This window comes from Oryctolagus cuniculus, chromosome 10 (assembly GCF_964237555.1).
Source record: "Oryctolagus cuniculus chromosome 10, mOryCun1.1, whole genome shotgun sequence".
Taxonomy (NCBI): Eukaryota; Metazoa; Chordata; class Mammalia; order Lagomorpha; family Leporidae; genus Oryctolagus; species Oryctolagus cuniculus.
Window position 1 is genome coordinate 56,310,579 of NC_091441.1, and position 17,175 is coordinate 56,327,753.

The following is a 17,175-nucleotide window of genomic DNA, read 5'->3' on the forward strand; positions in this document are numbered from 1 at the left end:
CTTTGGCAGGGGGCTGGAGTCAGGAACCAGGGTGTGGAATTGAAGCCAGGCACTCTGATGAAAGCAAGGGCATCTTAGCCACTAAGCCAAATGCCCAGTTCACAAATTGTTCTCTATGGCTGTATAATCCATGATTGATTTAACCAGATTACTAATGTGTATTTAATCTTTGGCTATTACCAAGAATGCTGTAATGATTACATATATTTAACATTTTCCAACATATGCTTCAGAGAGATAAGTTCCTACAAGTAGAATATGTGCATCTGAAATTTTGACAGATATTGTTAAATTAATAAATTATATTAATTTATACTCCCTCCAACATGTGCATGTTTCATCATATTTTCACCCACAGAAGCTTAGAACTTTCAGAGCTTTGACTATTTAATTGGAGAAAAACAATTGTAGCTCAGTGTAGTTTTTTTTTTTTTTTTTTTTTTTTTTAAGGAAAAGAATATATTGACTGGGAAGTCCAATAGGCCGGAGGGAAGAAACAAAGAAAGAAAGAGGAGGGTCGAAAGAGCAAGAGATCAAGAGAGAGAGAGAGAGACAAGGAGAGAGTGAGAGAGAGAGCAAGCGCATGTGTGCAAGAAGCAGGTCCTGTTATACCATTGCAGAGGGTAGGGCCGTAGGGCTGGAGCTGACCCCTGTGGTGAGGCCATTTGGTCACCTGACTTCTAGCAATGGTGGCAGGGGCTAGAGCTGAGGACGCGAGGATGGTGTCCAGGGTGTAGACTACGCCACAGATAAGACTGTGCCATTTCACTGACATTCCCCCCTTTTGTTTTTCATAAAGCAAGTGTTGTATAGTATTACATCGGCCCCAAAAGCCCAAGCAGGGTGGAGGGATGATGATTTGTCTTTTAGAGCTACTTCCTGCTGACATGGGGGCAACAAGTTATTCTCCACTCACATAGGGGGAATGTCTCAAGCTGCAATCTCCAGGGTGGGGAGCTGAGTATATCCCTATCGCACCATTTGGTTGACTGCCTGGTTAGTGAAGGCTTTGGTTCATTCCGTTATCACCTCCTGTTAGTGTAGCTTTAATTTATATTCCTCTTATGTTGAGACAGGTTAAACATATTCTCATGCTTAAGAGCCACTGTGGCTCCTTTACAAAAATATCTTCTGGGGGGTAGACACTTGGCCTAGTGGTAAACACGCCATTTGGGACAAACATATCCACATCAGTTTGAGTCCCATCTCTCTACCAATTCCAGCTTTTGTTCTGTGCATCTTGGAAGGTAGCAGGTAATGGCTTGAGTACTTGAGTCCCTGCCACCCACATGGAAGACCTGGATTAAGTTCCTGGTTCCGGACTCTTACCCGAACACTGTGGATATTTGGGGAATGAACTAATGGATGAGAGCTGTGTGTGTGTGTGTGTGTGAATCTGTCATTCTCCTCCTCTCTGCCTCTCAAATAAAATAAAATAAAATGAAATAAAAATCTGTTCATATTCTTGACCTATTTTTCCATTTTCATGTTGGTTAATGTAGATACACTCTTCCCAAATTAAAGAAATGAGCCCTTTGTGGAATGAGTTACAAATATTTTTCCAACTTATCATTTGTCTTTTGATTTTGTTATATTGTTATGTAATTTTTACTTCTATGGGTTAAAATTAAGTTTTTTTTTTTTAATTTCACATTTAAAAAGCTCTTCCTGGCCGGCGCCACGGCTCACTAGGCTAATCCTCCGCCTTGCGGCGCTGGCACACCGGGTTCTAGTCCCGGTTGGGGTGCCGGATTCTGTCCCGGTTGCCCCTCTTTCGGGCCAGCTCTCTGCTGTGGCCAGGGAGTGCAGTGGAGGATGGCCCAGGTGCTTGGGCCCTGCACCCCATGGGAGACCAGGAAAAGCACCTGGCTCCTGGCTCCTGCCATCGGATCAGCGCGGTGCGCCGGCTGCAGCGCGCCGGCCGCGGCGGCCATTGGAGGGTGAACCAACGGCAAAGGAAGACCTTTCTCTCTGTCTCTCTCTCTCACTGTCCACTCTGCCTGTCAAAAAAAAAAAAAAAAACAAAAACAAAAAAACAAAAACAAAAAACAAAAAAAAAACAAAAAAAAGCTCTTCCTACCTTAGATTAAGGAAAAAAAGTTCATGTTTACTACTTTAATTTTTACATTTAAATATTTAATTAATCTGGCATTTTATTTTGGTACTATAACATATGGAATAAAGATCTAATTTTACTTTTTTTCCAGATTGCAGCCAATTGGTGTAAACCAAGTTACTGAATAATGTTTGATCTGATCTGAAGTCTTCTTAATTATATCCTAAATTCCAGTATGTATTGAGCTGTTATTATGAATTCAATATTATATTTATCATAGCTTTAGAAATATTTTAATATCTCATACAGATTGTTTTCTGCACCACTACTGTTCTTACTGAGAAATTTTCTTAGATTCTTACTTAATTTAATTTATGAATTTTAGAATCAATTTTTGTGGTTCATTTTATTTTTACCGATATCTCATAAAATTTATATATGAATTGAGAGAAAATGTATGTATCTTATTATTTAGGAACTTCCATTTTTCAAGAAAATGGATTAGCTTTCCTCTGTGGTCTTAGGTAGTGATTTAAAATTTTCTGGGGCTGGCACTGTGGCATAGCTGATAAAGCTGCTGCCTGAAGTGCTGGCATCCCAGACGGGTGCCAGTTCAGGCCCCAGCTGTTCCACTTCCAATCCAGCTCTCTGCTATGGCCTGGGAAAGCAGTAGAAAACGGCCCAAGTCCTTGAGCCCCTGCACCCATGTGGGAGACCCAGAAAAAGCTCCTGGCTCCTGGTTTCGGATCAGCATAGCTCTGGTGGTTGCAGCCATCTGGGGAGTGAACCAGTGGATGGAAGACCTCTTTCTCTGTCTCTGCCTCTGTCTCTCTGTAACTCTACCTTTTAAATAAATAAATCTTTAAAATAAATAAATAAAATTTTCTTCACCTAGATCAGGGCTTTCAACCTCAATACTACTGACATTGGACAATCAAAAATGTCTCTAGATGTTGCCAGATGTACCCTGGGAGGCAAAATCATCCCCAGTTAACAATCACTGCTCTTCATCAAGCATGATTCTGCTTAAGTGTTTGCTGTTGACTTTTTCCCCCATTTCTCACTAATACAAATGAGATCTTCTTTAGTACATCTTCTAGTCAGTTGTTTGTATACAGGTATATGACTACATATTTTAAAATTTAAATTATATATTCAGCCACCTTTCAGTTCTCTTCTTGTTTATAATAGCTTTTCAGTTTATTCTCATGAAAGTATGAGATGATCATATTGTCAGCAAATAGAATTGTCACCTTCAGGTTGGGCATTATGGCTCAGTAGGTTAAGCCACTGCCCGGAATGCCTGCAATCCATAGGAGAGTGCCTCATTTGAGTTCCATTACTCTGCACTTCCTATCCAGCCTCCTGCTAAAGTACCTGGCAGGCAGTGGATGATGGCCCAAGTACTTAGGTTCCTGCCACCCATGTGGGAAACCAGATTGGAGTTCCTGTCTTCTGACTTCAGCCTGGCCTAGTCCTGGCTGTTGTGGGCATGCGGGGAGTGAACCAACATATAGAACATTTCTTTTTCTCTTTCTCTCTGTCACTGTGACTTTCAAGAAAACAAAGAAATTTCCTTAAAAATGTCATTTCCTCTTTTTTATTTCTTACATTTTTAACTCTTTCTCTTTTCAAACTTTATTGACTAGCAGCCCACAGTGATGATAAGTCAGGTTGGAAACAGTAAGCAACCTTACATCAAATGCTTCTAGTATATTCCCAGTAACCATGATGCTGGTTTAGAATTGGATACATAATGTATCACACAAAGGAAGCATATATCTCTTGCTATTTTTGAGAATTTTTAACAAAGAGCGGATGCTGGATTTTTTTTTTTAATTTTAATAATTATTTTATTTATTTGAAAGACAGAGGAGTTACAGAGAGAAGCAGAGCCAGAGAGAGAGAGAGAGAGAGATCTTCCATTCCACTGGTTCACTCCCCAAATGACTGCAATGGCAAGAGCTGAGCTGATCAGAAGCCAGGAGTCAGGAGCTTCTTCTAGATCTCCCACATGGGTGCAGGGGCCCAAGGAGTTGGGCCATCTCCCACTGCTTTCCCAGGCCATAGCAGAGAGCAACCGGGACTCGAACCGGCGGCCATATGGGATGCCGGCGCTGCAGGCTGGGGCTTTAACCCACTGTGCCACAGCACCGACCTACAGATGCTGGATTTTTTAAAGCATCTTTTTCAAATGTATAGAGAAAATCATATGCCTTTCCCATTAGTACAAAAATATATTTTAACAATTTTAGAATTTCTAGAATGAGCCCTACTTGGCAATGGTATGTCATTTTTTCAGAACACTTTTGAATTCTCTAGTTATTCATTTTGTGATATTTTTGCTGAGATTTGCTACCAATGTCATGGAAACATCGTAAGAATTTTTAAGCTTCCCTTCTTTCAAACAGTTTAGATTAGCCGAAAATCTTGTTCTTAGATGTTTAATAGAATTGTCCCATGAAAACATCTGGGATTGGTGCTCTTTTAGGGAGTAGCTGTTCAATAATTTCTCTGTCTTCTTTATTATAATGGGTGAGTTTATACTGTCTTCTGAAGTCAGTATTGATAATTATATTTTGCAATAAAGTTATCTATTCCATTCACATTCTTATCTGTATAGGTTGGCCAATATTGCCTTTTAAAATTCTTTTAACCACCCTTTTTTGTTAGGTCCCCCATTAATATTTCTTTTTTTTTAAGATTTATTTATTCATTTGAAAGGCAGAGCTACAGAGAGGCAGAAGCAGAGAGAGAAAAGTCTTCCATCCGCTGGTTCACTCTCCAGAGGGTGGCAATGGCCGGAGCTGCCCCAATCCAAAGCCAGGAACTAGGAGCTTCTTCCTGGTCTCCCATGTGGGTGCAGGGACCCAAGGACTTGGGCCATCTCCATTGCTCTCCCAGGCTATAGCAGAGAGCTGGATGGGAAGTGGAGCAGCTGACACTCAAACTAGCACCTATATGGGATGCTGGCACTGAAGGTGGTAGCTTTACCTGCTACGCCACAGCGCCGGCCCTCCTATTAGTATTTCTAATTTTGTGATTTATTCTTTCTCCATTTTATATTAGATTATCTAAGATTGGGACATATGGTCACATCATTGCATACTGGAGTACCTGGTTATGTAGAGGGAGAGACAGAGAGAGAAAGAGGTCTTCAATCTGGTCACTCACTTCTCAACTGGCTGCAACAGCCAGGGCTGAGGCAGCCCAAAGCCAGGAGCCAGGAGCTTCATCCAGGACTCCCACGTGTATGCAGCGGTCCAACCACTTGGGCCATCTTCAGCTTTTCCCAGGCCATTTGCATGGAGTTGGACTGAAAGTGAAACAGCTAGGACTCGAACCAGCACAAACATGGGCTGTCAGCATCACAGGCAGTAGCTTTACCTGCCATGCCACTCCAGCCCCTCAATTTAAAATTTTTAATATTATGCTTTGGTTTTATTGCTTCTTTCCTTTTTTCAAAAGAAAATATTTTACCATGTGTACTGTATCTGTAGATACATGTTTATTCTGATAATTTTGAGGTGTTTTGTTTGATCATTTTCAACTTCATAGATTACACTTAAACTTCCTTATAAATTTTTAAAAAGATTTATTTATTAGAAAGGCAGTGGCAGAGGCAGAGAGAGAGAGAGAGAGGGAGAAAGAGAGAGAAAGTTTTTCCATCTGCTGGTTCATCCCCAAATGGCTGCAACAGCTGGAGCTGCGCCGATCAGAAGCCAGGAGCCAGGAGATTCTTTCAGGCCTCCCACGCAGAGGCCCAAGGACTTGAGCCATCTTCCACCACTTTACCTGGCCATAGCAGAGAGCTGGATCAGAAGTGAGGCAGATGGGACTTGAATCGGCGCCCATATAGATTGCCAACACTGCAGGTGGCAGCTTTACCCACTATACCACAACACTGGCCCACTTTCTTATACATTACATACTAACTTCACACTATGAATAATGACAAACTTAGTTTATTTCTATTCTTTCCCCCAAACTTTTCACTCTTCCACATGATTTCAATATATTATATGATTATAATATTCCTGAGTTTTTATCTTCATAGACTTCATTTGACTTATACCTTTATACTTGATTTATTAGCTTTAAATTCTATCTTTTCACTACTGGCTATCGAAGATGAAATAAGTGCTCTTCAAACACATACAGAGTGGCTGCAGACAGAAGAGTTTGGCATCATGATGTCTCATAGCATTTTGCTGGTACAGCCTAGCAAGAGCCACATGGCAGAACTAAACTGACTATGAATCTGTGAATGAATGCATAGAAAGTATTAGTAAATTCCATGAGGAACATCTGAAAACGATGACTCCCAAGAGCCCATCTATCACTTATGTTATCAGTGGGCTGTTTGATTCTATCAATCATCCGGCAGACCTTAGCTGCCTTGTTTACCGAGCTGATATCCGGACATACCAGCTTTATAACAACACTGGATCAAAGAAAATATCTGCCATGCTCCTCAGCCCACATGCCCGACAGGTGGGAAAATAATGGAGCTGGAAGCATTAGCGGGGTGGGGTGGGCTTGGAACCCCGGGGGTATACTGCTTGCAGTACAGGGAGTTTTGTATAATAGCAATCCTCTTGCCAGGTTGTCACACTGTAGCCAAGACTGAATGCATTAGTATGATGAAATGTGAGGATCTTGTTCAACCTGAAACTCCTATTGCCCCATTTTTTTCTCTTCTTTTACTCCCTTAAACATTATTATGAGGATTTAAATGGAAGTTGTTTTTTGTCAGTTAGTGCTGGTTCCAGAGCTTCAGACTGTTGAGATCTGCTTTGTAACAGCTACTGTACTAACCTTTCAATATGGGTGGGGAGCTCAGTGTAGTCATATCCTCAAGGTAAACTCTTAGTGGGAAATAAATGTTCTTCAGTTACATATATATGAATATATAAAAAATATACTGACATATCATCTGCTTCCTTTTCAAGAAAGTAGAAAACAGAATATGCATAAAAAAGTATCTGAATTTCAAACTTAATGGATTTGCATTGTTTTGAGTTTTGAAAATGTTATGTATTATGAAGTAGAGACCAATAATAAACATTTTGACCCATAGATGTGGACCTTGTTTTCAAGGTCATATGAGTTCCTTGGAAGAAACAAGACCAATTTTTAAGAGGTATATGATTAAAAGAATCTATAGAGTTGAGTTTTTTTGTTTGTTTTTTGACAGGCAGAGTGGACAGTGAGAGAGAGAGAGACAGAGAGAAAGGTCTTCCTTTTGCCATTGGTTCACCCTCCAATGGCCGCACGGCCGGCGCATCGCGCTGATCCGAAGCCAGGAGCCAGGTGCTTTTCCTGGTCTTCCATGCGAGTGCAGAGCCCAAGCACTTGGGCCATCCTCCACTGCACTCCCAGACCATAGCAGAGAGCTGGCCTGGAAGAAGGGCAACCGGGACAGAATCCGGCGCCCCGACCGGGACTAGAAGCCGGTCTGCCGGCGCCACAGGAGGAGGATTAGCCTAGTGAGCCGTGGCGCCGGCCAGAATCTATAATTTTTAATACCAGTATTCTTCTATATCTATCTGGTGGAAAAAAGAATTTTAAAACCCTGTAAGATACAGTTATGGACCACGTGGTCTTTATCTGAATTTAAGCATTAGTCCACATTGCTTGCTACTCTTTTCTTTAATTTTCTTCTTTTGCTGTGGACTAATAAATAGATTTAAATTCTCTAAACATTTATTGGATATTTACACATTATATCCTAAGCAGCTATTTTTTTACAGTATCATCTCATTTAACTCTTATACCAATCTTAAGGGATATGATATACACTAATTTTTCATATGAGGAAACAGGCCAGTGGAGTTAGAGACTCAATCAAGGTTACCCAGAGTCAAAACTTACCTAAGCAGCTCAGTGGCTTTTGGTTCTTAGTTGCGAGGAACATAAACAGGAGCTTAGCCCCATGAAAAACACCTGATAAATCATTTTGTTTTTTCATTACAGAATTATGATTCAATGAGTTTGCAATTATTCTTTAACATTAGACAACTTTGGACAGGGGAATTTTAAAAATATTTTTAGCAAAGAGGCTGCTTATCTCAATAAACTTACATCTAGTTGCTAATAAATGGTAAGATCAATTTTTAAAGTCATACTAATGGGGCTGGTGCTGTGGCGCAGCAAGTTAAAGCCCTGTTTGCAGTGCCGGCATCCCATATGGGCGCCGGTCTGAGTCCCGACTGCTCCACTTTTGATCCAGCTCTCTGCTTTGGCCTGGAAAACAGTAGAAGATGGCCCAGGTGCTTGTACCCCTGCACCCACATGGGAGACCCAGAAGAAGCTCCTGGCTAGTGGCTTTGGATCTGTGCAGCTCTGGCTGCTGTGGCCATCTGGGGAATGAACCAGTGGATGGAAGACCTCTCTCTGCCTCTGCCTCTCTGTAACTCTGCCTTTCAAATAAATAAAGTAAATCTTAAAAAAAAAAAATAAAGTCATACTAACAAGTGATGGCAACAACAGAGGCAATAAAACTTTGCATTTATATACTTTCTTTTCAACAATTTCAGGAAATATATCCTACAATCTTTTATAACGGTCCAGTAGTAAGGGAGTGGTTTTTTAGTGCCAGCTAACATAGGAGAAAGGAAATTCAGAAAGTCCCCAAAACACAAAAGCGCATGGATAGAGCAAGAATAATCTCTGTACCTGGTGATCTGCCCATCAATCCTGGCTTCATCTCTCAGCCACTTTCAAAATGAGTCACTGCCATTTGGCAGAGATAAAAAGATCTGGGAGACAAATTTTTGCTGTAATCTTAAAAGTATTTTGATTTAATATTGAACCTTTTTGAGTTTTCTATAATTTGAGCCAGATCTCTCCCTTCCACCATGTAGCCAAAGACTGGAACAAAAGGAAATTGCACGTGTCCTAGTTCTGCCAAAGCCTTAAATAACACAAGTACTAAAGATAGCAGAGTTGCATTTTGCTTGTCACAAACATATGCTTCCCTGGTTTATTACAATAAGAAGACTATAGGCAGGAAAATTAATAGCTGTAGTAAAATTAATAGCTACATTGTGCACCTAGCCTCTAAATGAATTTGGAAGAAATCTGTCTATCGTATGCTTCCTTCTATCCAATTAACAAATGTATCCAAGATCCGAGAAAACACAGTTTTAATTTCTGGATTTAAAAACTGGTTTGAGTTACTTTAACATATATACATACATAAAAATCACTTATTTTGATGAAAATTTCACCAGACTCAGAATAAAATGAGTTGCTAATGATCTCCACCACCTCACCACAGAGAGAGAAGGCAGTGAACGGTATCTTCCATCTTCTGATTCACTCGCCAAATGTGCTCAATAACCAGGGCTGGGCCAGGCTTGTCAGGAGCCAGGGACTCAATCTGGGTCTCCTACATAGACGGCAGGGACCCAAGTACTTTGACTCCTTATCAGCTACTTCCCCGAGTGTACTTTGCCAGGAAGCAGAGGCGGGACTGCATCCCAGGTACTTCAATACCAGATAGGATATCCCAAGTGGTTGCTTAGCCAGTTGCACACAATCAATGCCCACCTCTGTTTGCTTCTTATGATACACACTAAGAAGAAAAATTAATGGGCCAAAGGGCATAAACCGTTAAAGACCAACATCTTAAACCAGCAGTTACTTTAACGGATCTCACTGAATGCAACTATTACTTCTCCTACCTACAGGCCAAATCCACCCACCTGCATTAATAGATACCAAGGGCATGCCTGTTTTAAAGACTTTACATATCGTTATTTTGTCTGAAAATAGGAAGCTGATTTACAAAGGATATTTTGATAGGGATGTTAAATGTCAATCCTTCAAATCAGGTATGGCTAAACCACGGCCCTCCTGCCAAATTCAGCCCACAGGTCTTTTTAACAAATAAAATGTTACTGGAACATAGACATGCTCATTCATTTCCCTGATTGCTACAGCTGTGCCTGCAACTCATTGGCATAGTTCAGTAACTGCCAGAGAGATCATATAAGGCCATTCTACAAAGTCTACAATATTTATTATCTGGTCCCTTGTTCAGTTCTGATCTAAAATTATCACAGAATACAAACCATGAGGCAGGAAATCAGAAAACACCAAGTTATAAATGTGCAATGGGTTCTTCCCCATTTCACATATCAGATACCCTGACCTTGTTGCGATGTTCCTTCTGTAGTCCTAATCAACCTGCCATCATTTCCTATTTAACAAATATTTACCAAGTGCCTGCTATGTGTCAAGCAAATGTTGTTCCATGTGCTACAGGCCTAAGAAACGATAAATCATCATTTTTGGCCTTGAGCAGTTTACTAGTTTTCCAAGTATCTGTTCCCAAGCTTTTGCAAAGCCAGTGAGATCTTTCCAGTCTTCCTAAACCATCTGATCCCTTTATCTTAGAAAATTCTAAGAATGGGTTGTTTAAAGAGTAAGTCTTTTAAAGAAATAGTGGCAAAGAGTAGAAGCATCTTCACTATAGCAACCTAGAATCTGAACCACAATAACTAGGCTACCTCGGTAAAAATCCTGAGTAGCAGGAAGAGGCAAACAGGCAACACAAATAATTCCCACACACCAAGTAATTCCTCGTGCAGAAATTCCCTTATTGTTCTACCTTACCACTCAGGGCAAAGAACTACCTACTTTTGACACCAGGATAAGCAAGAGATTGGTACATGGTTATTTAAAATTCATATTTAGGAGAAAATGCCCATATAAGCACAGCGAGGAGAGAAAAATAAAAGGAGCAATCACCATTGTACTCTCCATAAGGACAGAAAAACAGAGGCTGGTGTTGTGGTGTAGCAGATAAAACCCCGCCTGCGATGCCTTCACACCATATGGGTGCCCATTCGAGTCCTGGTTGCTTTGCTTCCAATCCAGCTCCCTGCTAATGGCCTGGGAAAGCAGTGAAGGATGGCCCAAGTGCTTGGGCACCCGCACCCATGTGGGACACCTGTATAAAGCTTCTGGCTGCTCCTGGCTCCTCGCTTTGGCCTGGACCAGCCCTGGCCTTTGTGGCCATTTGGAGAGTGAACAATCAGATGAAAGATCTCTCTCTCAATTTCTCTGTTTGTAACTCTGCTTCTCAAATAAATAAATAAATCTGAAAAAAAAAAAAAAGGATGGGAAAATAACAGTGTCATTTGGCTTCAGGAGATGACATAAACCTGAGCCACCTATTTCAGAACATTCCAAGAAATGTGCTTTGGACCCAAGTTTGAAGGAAGTTTTTGTTGTGGTGTGTTTTTTTTTTGCTTGTTTGTTTTGTTTTGAGGATTAGTGGAAAGATAAGAGTGAGGAGAAAACATTTACAATGCAGATATTTTTTCATATTTTGTTGGCATGCTTGGTCTGTCATAAACATACATTAGAAAATTATACACAAACCAGAACATTTGGAATGCTCTGTTATTTGGGATCACTATGGAAATGGAAAGGGAAATAGCTATTCCACATCATGGGAGTAAAAGCAGTCTGTCTGTGCATTCACACTCTTCCTTTGTCTCTTACTAGCTGGGCAACCGTGTTTAAGTTTCCTCAGCTCTCAAAGTCTCTTCCTCTACAAAACACTGGCAATCCCACTGACCTTGCGGGGATGTCCTGAGGATTGCAGGCGGTTCCCTGAGTCATCACAACAATTATTGGCATTTAGTAAGCACTGAATAAAACACATTTTTGGTTTTATCATCACAACATACAGTGTGAGGATATTTCAAAGTGTTTCTGGAAATGGAATTAAAAGCTGTTTATTTTGGTGGGAAAAAATTTGAAACCCATACATAGGGGAAGTCTTTTAAAAGTTCACAGAAACTAGGCCGCAGCTCACTTGGCTAATCCTCCGCCTGCGGCACTGGCACCCCGGGTTCTAGTCCCGGTTGCTCCTCTTCCAGGCCAGCTCTCTGCTGTGGCCCAGGAGGGCAGAGGAGGATGGCCCAAGTGCTTGGGCCCTGCACCCGCATGGGAGACCAGGAGGAAGCACCCAGCTCCTGGCTTCGGATCGGCATGGTGTGCGGGCCGCAGCGTGCTGGCCGTAGCGGCCATTTGGGGAGTGAACCAATGGAAAAAGGAAGACCTTTTTCTCTGTCTCTATATAACTCTGCCTGTCAAAAAAATTTTTTTTTCACGGAAAATAAACATTAAGAAAAAACTGGGCCCGGCTGCAGTGCGGTGGGTTAAGCCACTTCATCAACGGCAGCATTCTGGATTGGAGTGTTGGTTCAAGTCCCAGCTGCTCTGTTTCTGATCCAGCTCCCTGCTAATGTGCCTGGGAAAGCAGTGGAAGATGGCTCAAGTACTTGGCCCCCTGCCACCATGTGAGTGACCAGGATGGAGTTCCTGGCTCTTGGCTTCCACCTGGTGCAGCCCTGGCTTGTTGTGGTAATTTGAGGAGTGGAGGGAGGACCTCTCTCCCTCTCTCACTCTATTACTCTTCTAAATAAATAAATAAATCTTAAAAAGAAAGTCTACCTGGGGATTTTAAGTTTTTTTTTTTTGCACCAAAATAAACTTATGTTTTAATTTCATTTCCCACAACAAAATGATTTGTTCCGGGACTTATTTTGGTGATTGCCTTCCTTTTTTTTTAAAAAAAGACTTATTTATTTTCAGAGTTATAAAGAGAAAGGGAGAGGGAGGTAGAGATCTCCCACCTGTTGGTTTACTCTCCAGATGGCAGCAATAGCCAGGGCTGGGCCAGGCCAAAGTCAGGAGCTGGGAGCTTCATCCAGGTCTCCCATGTGAGTGGCCAAAAACTTGGGCCATCTTTTTTCCTAGGCCATTAGCAGGGAGCTGGATCATAAATGGAGCAGCTGGGATATGAACTGAGGTCCACATGGGATACTGGTATTATGCTCAGCAGGGTTACCTGCTATGCCACAATACTGTCCCCTTATTTTTCATTTACAGTTGTTAAAATTCTACCACCAAGGACACTTTCCTTTACCTATCGAAATCCTGGGGCCAGCACTTTGGTGTATCAGGTAAAATAATCGCCTGCAGAGCCAGCATCCCATATGGGCGTCGGTTTGAGTCCTGGCTATTCCACTTCTGACTCTGCTCTCTGCTATGGCCTGGGAAAGCAGTAGAAGATGGCCCAAGCCCTTAGGCCTCTGCACCCATATGGGAGACCCAGAAGAAGCTCCTGACTCCTGGCTTCAGATCAGCGCAGCTCCAGCCATTGTGGCCAATTGGGGAGTGAACCAGCAGATGGAAGACCTCTCTCTCTCTCTCTTTCTCTCACTCGCTCTCTCGCTCTCTGCCTCTCTTTCTCTGTGTGTAACTCTGACTTTCAAGTAAATAAATAAATATTAAAAAAAAAAAAAAAAAAGAAATCCTATGTTCCAACTGAGACCTTTCTGGGAATAGGTAGCATCTTTAGAATAAAGTTCCTGTGTTGGCAGTACATGTGCCTGAAAGAGAGAAAGATATACAAATCAGGCAGATGGATAGGTTCCACTTTGGGTAAAATTCATTATTTTTCAGAGGATTATCTCTGAAATATGGCTCATTTATGGGAAAAAAACATTAATTTGTGAACATTGTAAAAGGAGAGACCAGTCCTGTCTGATCATGCCAATTTAAAACCATTAGAATTACTTGTTCTGACCTACTTAGAATAATGAAACCTTCATGCAACTATTAGCTATTTACATTGATTGACATTCTCAGAGTATCTCCAAAATCTCTACCATGGACTTTTTTGTTTTATTTTACTCTTCTGAGAGAAGTGAAAGATAACTAATGCTTGCATTGATAACTGATTTTTTTTTTAAGTATCTTAACTGAAATATCCCTTTTGCCTAATTCTTTCCTGGACAAGGAAATCAATTATTGTCTTTGTGCACCTTACCAAGTGTTGGGGAAGTTTACCTTGACTTCCTCACCCACCATCATTCCCTTAACTCTTTGTAGACTTTACTTCTATTTTATCAGTTTATGGACATTGTTTCTTCCAAGTCTGACAATTCAGGCCTTTTACTCACCAAACCCAAAGGCCTTAGGTTTTGCCATATTTTAGGAAAACCTAAACATCCTCTACAACAATGAATTTCTAAGGAAGTCTGGGTTATGCAAGATAATACTTGAGGTATAGGAAGAAAACATTTCAAACTCTTGTTCATGCTTTGAGTCTTAACCTTAAAAACTTCTGTGTGCTTTTTACAATGTGTAAAATATTTCAATACAGTAGGAGAAATAATTATTTAAACTCTTACCCATAGTGTGTATAACATATCTGTGTAGTTGAAGGGATGATTACTCTAACAGATATGAAATGAGTAAAATTTTGCAGCCTGCTTTTCTATATAGTAGCTATTTTCAAAGTGTAGTATTAGGGACGGTGAAGTATCTGAAATCATTGCAGGGTGTTTGCAAAATCAAAACTATTTTCCTAATGCTATTAAGTTGGAATTTATTTTTTTTTTGCTCATTTTCTCAAGAACATACAGTGGAGTTTTCCAGAGGCTACGTGACATAATATCATAACATATTAAATGCAGAAGCAGGTATGAAAATCCAGTTGGAGTTGGACAACTGAAGTGATTTTACCTTTTACTATTTCTCTGTTGCTCCCTTGTCTAACTAGATGCACAGGCCTATACATCCATCTCTGAAACATCACTTGATTTTCTCTTATCCACTTCCAACCTAGTTTAGCCCTTATCACTTCAGCCCACGATGATCAAATCATTTGTCCAATAGGTGTCAATGTTTAAGTTCTCAATGATTTTGAAAGCCAACACATTTTAATGCCCCTCTGACTTCTAATGTCACCTCTTGGAAGGTAAATACTTTACAGAACCATTGGGAAGTTCTTTTGGAGATTCTGTTGTATGGTCATTTGTTATGTATTCTGTCTAGGATACTTCCAGCAACACAAGTGAACCTCAGGACAGGCAGAAGAAGTAAAGCTTTGGTTCATGATACAGCTGGGATACAGCTCAGGTCCTAGTCATTCAGTAAAGTGAGTGAATTTTCTTCTGACTGCCTCCATGATCCCTAGAACATTCAAACAAGGTCATGGTGAGAAGCAGTACCCGGCTTCTCCCCTACAGCTATCAGGGAAAGTTCCTGGTGGAGTGTAGGTTGATGATGCCCCCGCTTGGAACATGAAGTGCCAGACTGCCAAAGCATCATTACGTGAGAATACTCAAGGTGGCCACAGGCCTCCTAACTGGGCAGGACTGTTTGCACACTCTGTTCTCTCTCACACAGAGTAGAGAGTCACATTTTTCTTGATCTGCCTAATATTGTGTCTTCTAACTCTAACAGCTCTTTTCAGTTAGGCGTGGAGAGTGATGAAGGGAAAAGTCAGACAGCTGAGGTTTTGGAGGATTCAACTCAACTACGCCAAGCAGGTTTTCCTAAAATATGGCAAAACCATCACAGCCTCAGAGATGTCCTACAGTGAAGACACTTTAAAGACAGTTGCCCAAATTTATTTAACCACAGACTCCTGCTTGTGAAGTACACCCACTGGATATGTTTTGTGCAATGCCAATGTGAAGAAAAGAAACTTGTACTTAACTGAAATCTTCCATCTGCCCAGAAGGGTTTCTCTGACAATGGAAGACTTCCATCCAAAGAAATGAAGGCACAGAAGGAAGAGGTCCTGTTGTGAGCTCAAAAAATATTCATGCTTGAGAATCACAGAGGTCCCTTATAGAACAAGGCATTGGGGACTAAGAACAGGACAGACTAGAACCAGACACCAGGCCACAACCAGATAGGCTGATGGTCTGCTTTCTGATCAAGTTCTTGTGAAAAGAGATAAATGAAGATTAATGAGGGCCCACAGCTCCCTGGGCCATCAAGGCACAGAAATCTAGCTGACACTTTCCTCTTCAGTCTGGGGCCACAAAGAAAATTGGCAGAGGTTCAGAAACCAGGTATTAAAGAAGTATGCAAAACTAGTGGTATGACCCAACCAAAGAAGAAACTAAATCACAGGGTAAAAAACTCCTGCAGGCTCATGCAAAGAACTGGGTGGTAATAACACCCTAAAAATCAATTATGGCAAAGCCCAAGTCCTCACTATGTTCATCGTCAGCTCCGTGCAGAACCATGACAATGATGACAGTACTGGTAGTGATGAGCTCTTAGCCTAATCCTGGCAACTGTATAAGGCTGGACTGGAAGACTTCATCTCTGCCTGGCCTAGGACAGTGAATTACAGTGATCTGAACAACTAGCATGCTCCCTAAATATAGAGTTAAAAATACATGTAATTCCAGGGACAAAATAGTGCTTAACCCAATATCTGTCTGAGGCCCATGCACTGTTTGTGGTTCATAGTGCTCAATTAACACTGAATGAATCCTAAATAAGGTAAAGTAGGTTCTCTCTCCCCCTCTCTCTTGACAAATTTCTTTTATTCTATGCCCTCTTCATAGACTCTTACATATATTATATTTTATATGTTAAAAAAAGCACAAAGTATACAAAATCCAAGATAGTCTAACAGTTGTGTAAAATAAGATCTCAACAAAAAACAGAGGGCCCTTTCAGATTAGGATAACATGTGGAGTTTTACTGAATGGGACCATTTGCTAAGATGTGGACATGTTGTAGGGCAACTACAAGGCTAGCGCTCTAATTTGGCACTGGTGACAGTAGAACTGTTACCACTCCTAGGGGAAAAGAGATGAGAGGGAGGATTGATTACAGGAACCCAAAAGGAGAAAGTCTTATAGTGAGGAACCATGACCTTAGGTCGAGGGGCAACAGCAGCCCAAGGCAACCCCACAAGGAGGGAGCAGGAGAATAATTAGCCTGACCTCACTCTCCTCTCTTCCTTGGATCCCCTGCTGGTAGGGAAGAAGGCACAGGGCACAAGAGCTGCTGCTGTGGTCTTCACCGGCAGCCTCCCAGGTAGGGAGAGTCAGGATAGAGAAGGGTAGAGACAGCAGGAGAAAAAGGCATCCTTAACAAGGTGATCCCTATTCCCTAATTGGTGGTGTCTGGAAATCTTCAACAGGACAATTCATGATCAATTGATCCATGATTCAATGAGAATCACTTTTAGCCCTCATTCTGCTTTACTGGTCAAAATCTGAATGTTAGGGTCACCACCATAATCTAAGAACAGTATTTCACCCACAACAAAAATCAGATCT

At 41.3% G+C, this 17,175-nt stretch overlaps 1 protein-coding gene and 1 long non-coding RNA gene across 4 annotated transcripts in view; one reads left to right on the plus strand and one right to left on the minus strand.

The window, feature by feature from the left end:
* Positions 1–17,175, minus strand: part of GREB1L (GREB1 like retinoic acid receptor coactivator) — a 288,635-nt gene that overhangs the window by 191,573 nt on the left and 79,887 nt on the right. The gene's annotated exons all lie outside the window — the stretch shown is intronic.
* The window catches only part of LOC127492399 (uncharacterized), a 31,603-nt gene that overhangs the window by 12,844 nt on the left and 1,584 nt on the right, over positions 1–17,175 (plus strand). The window lies entirely within an intron of this gene.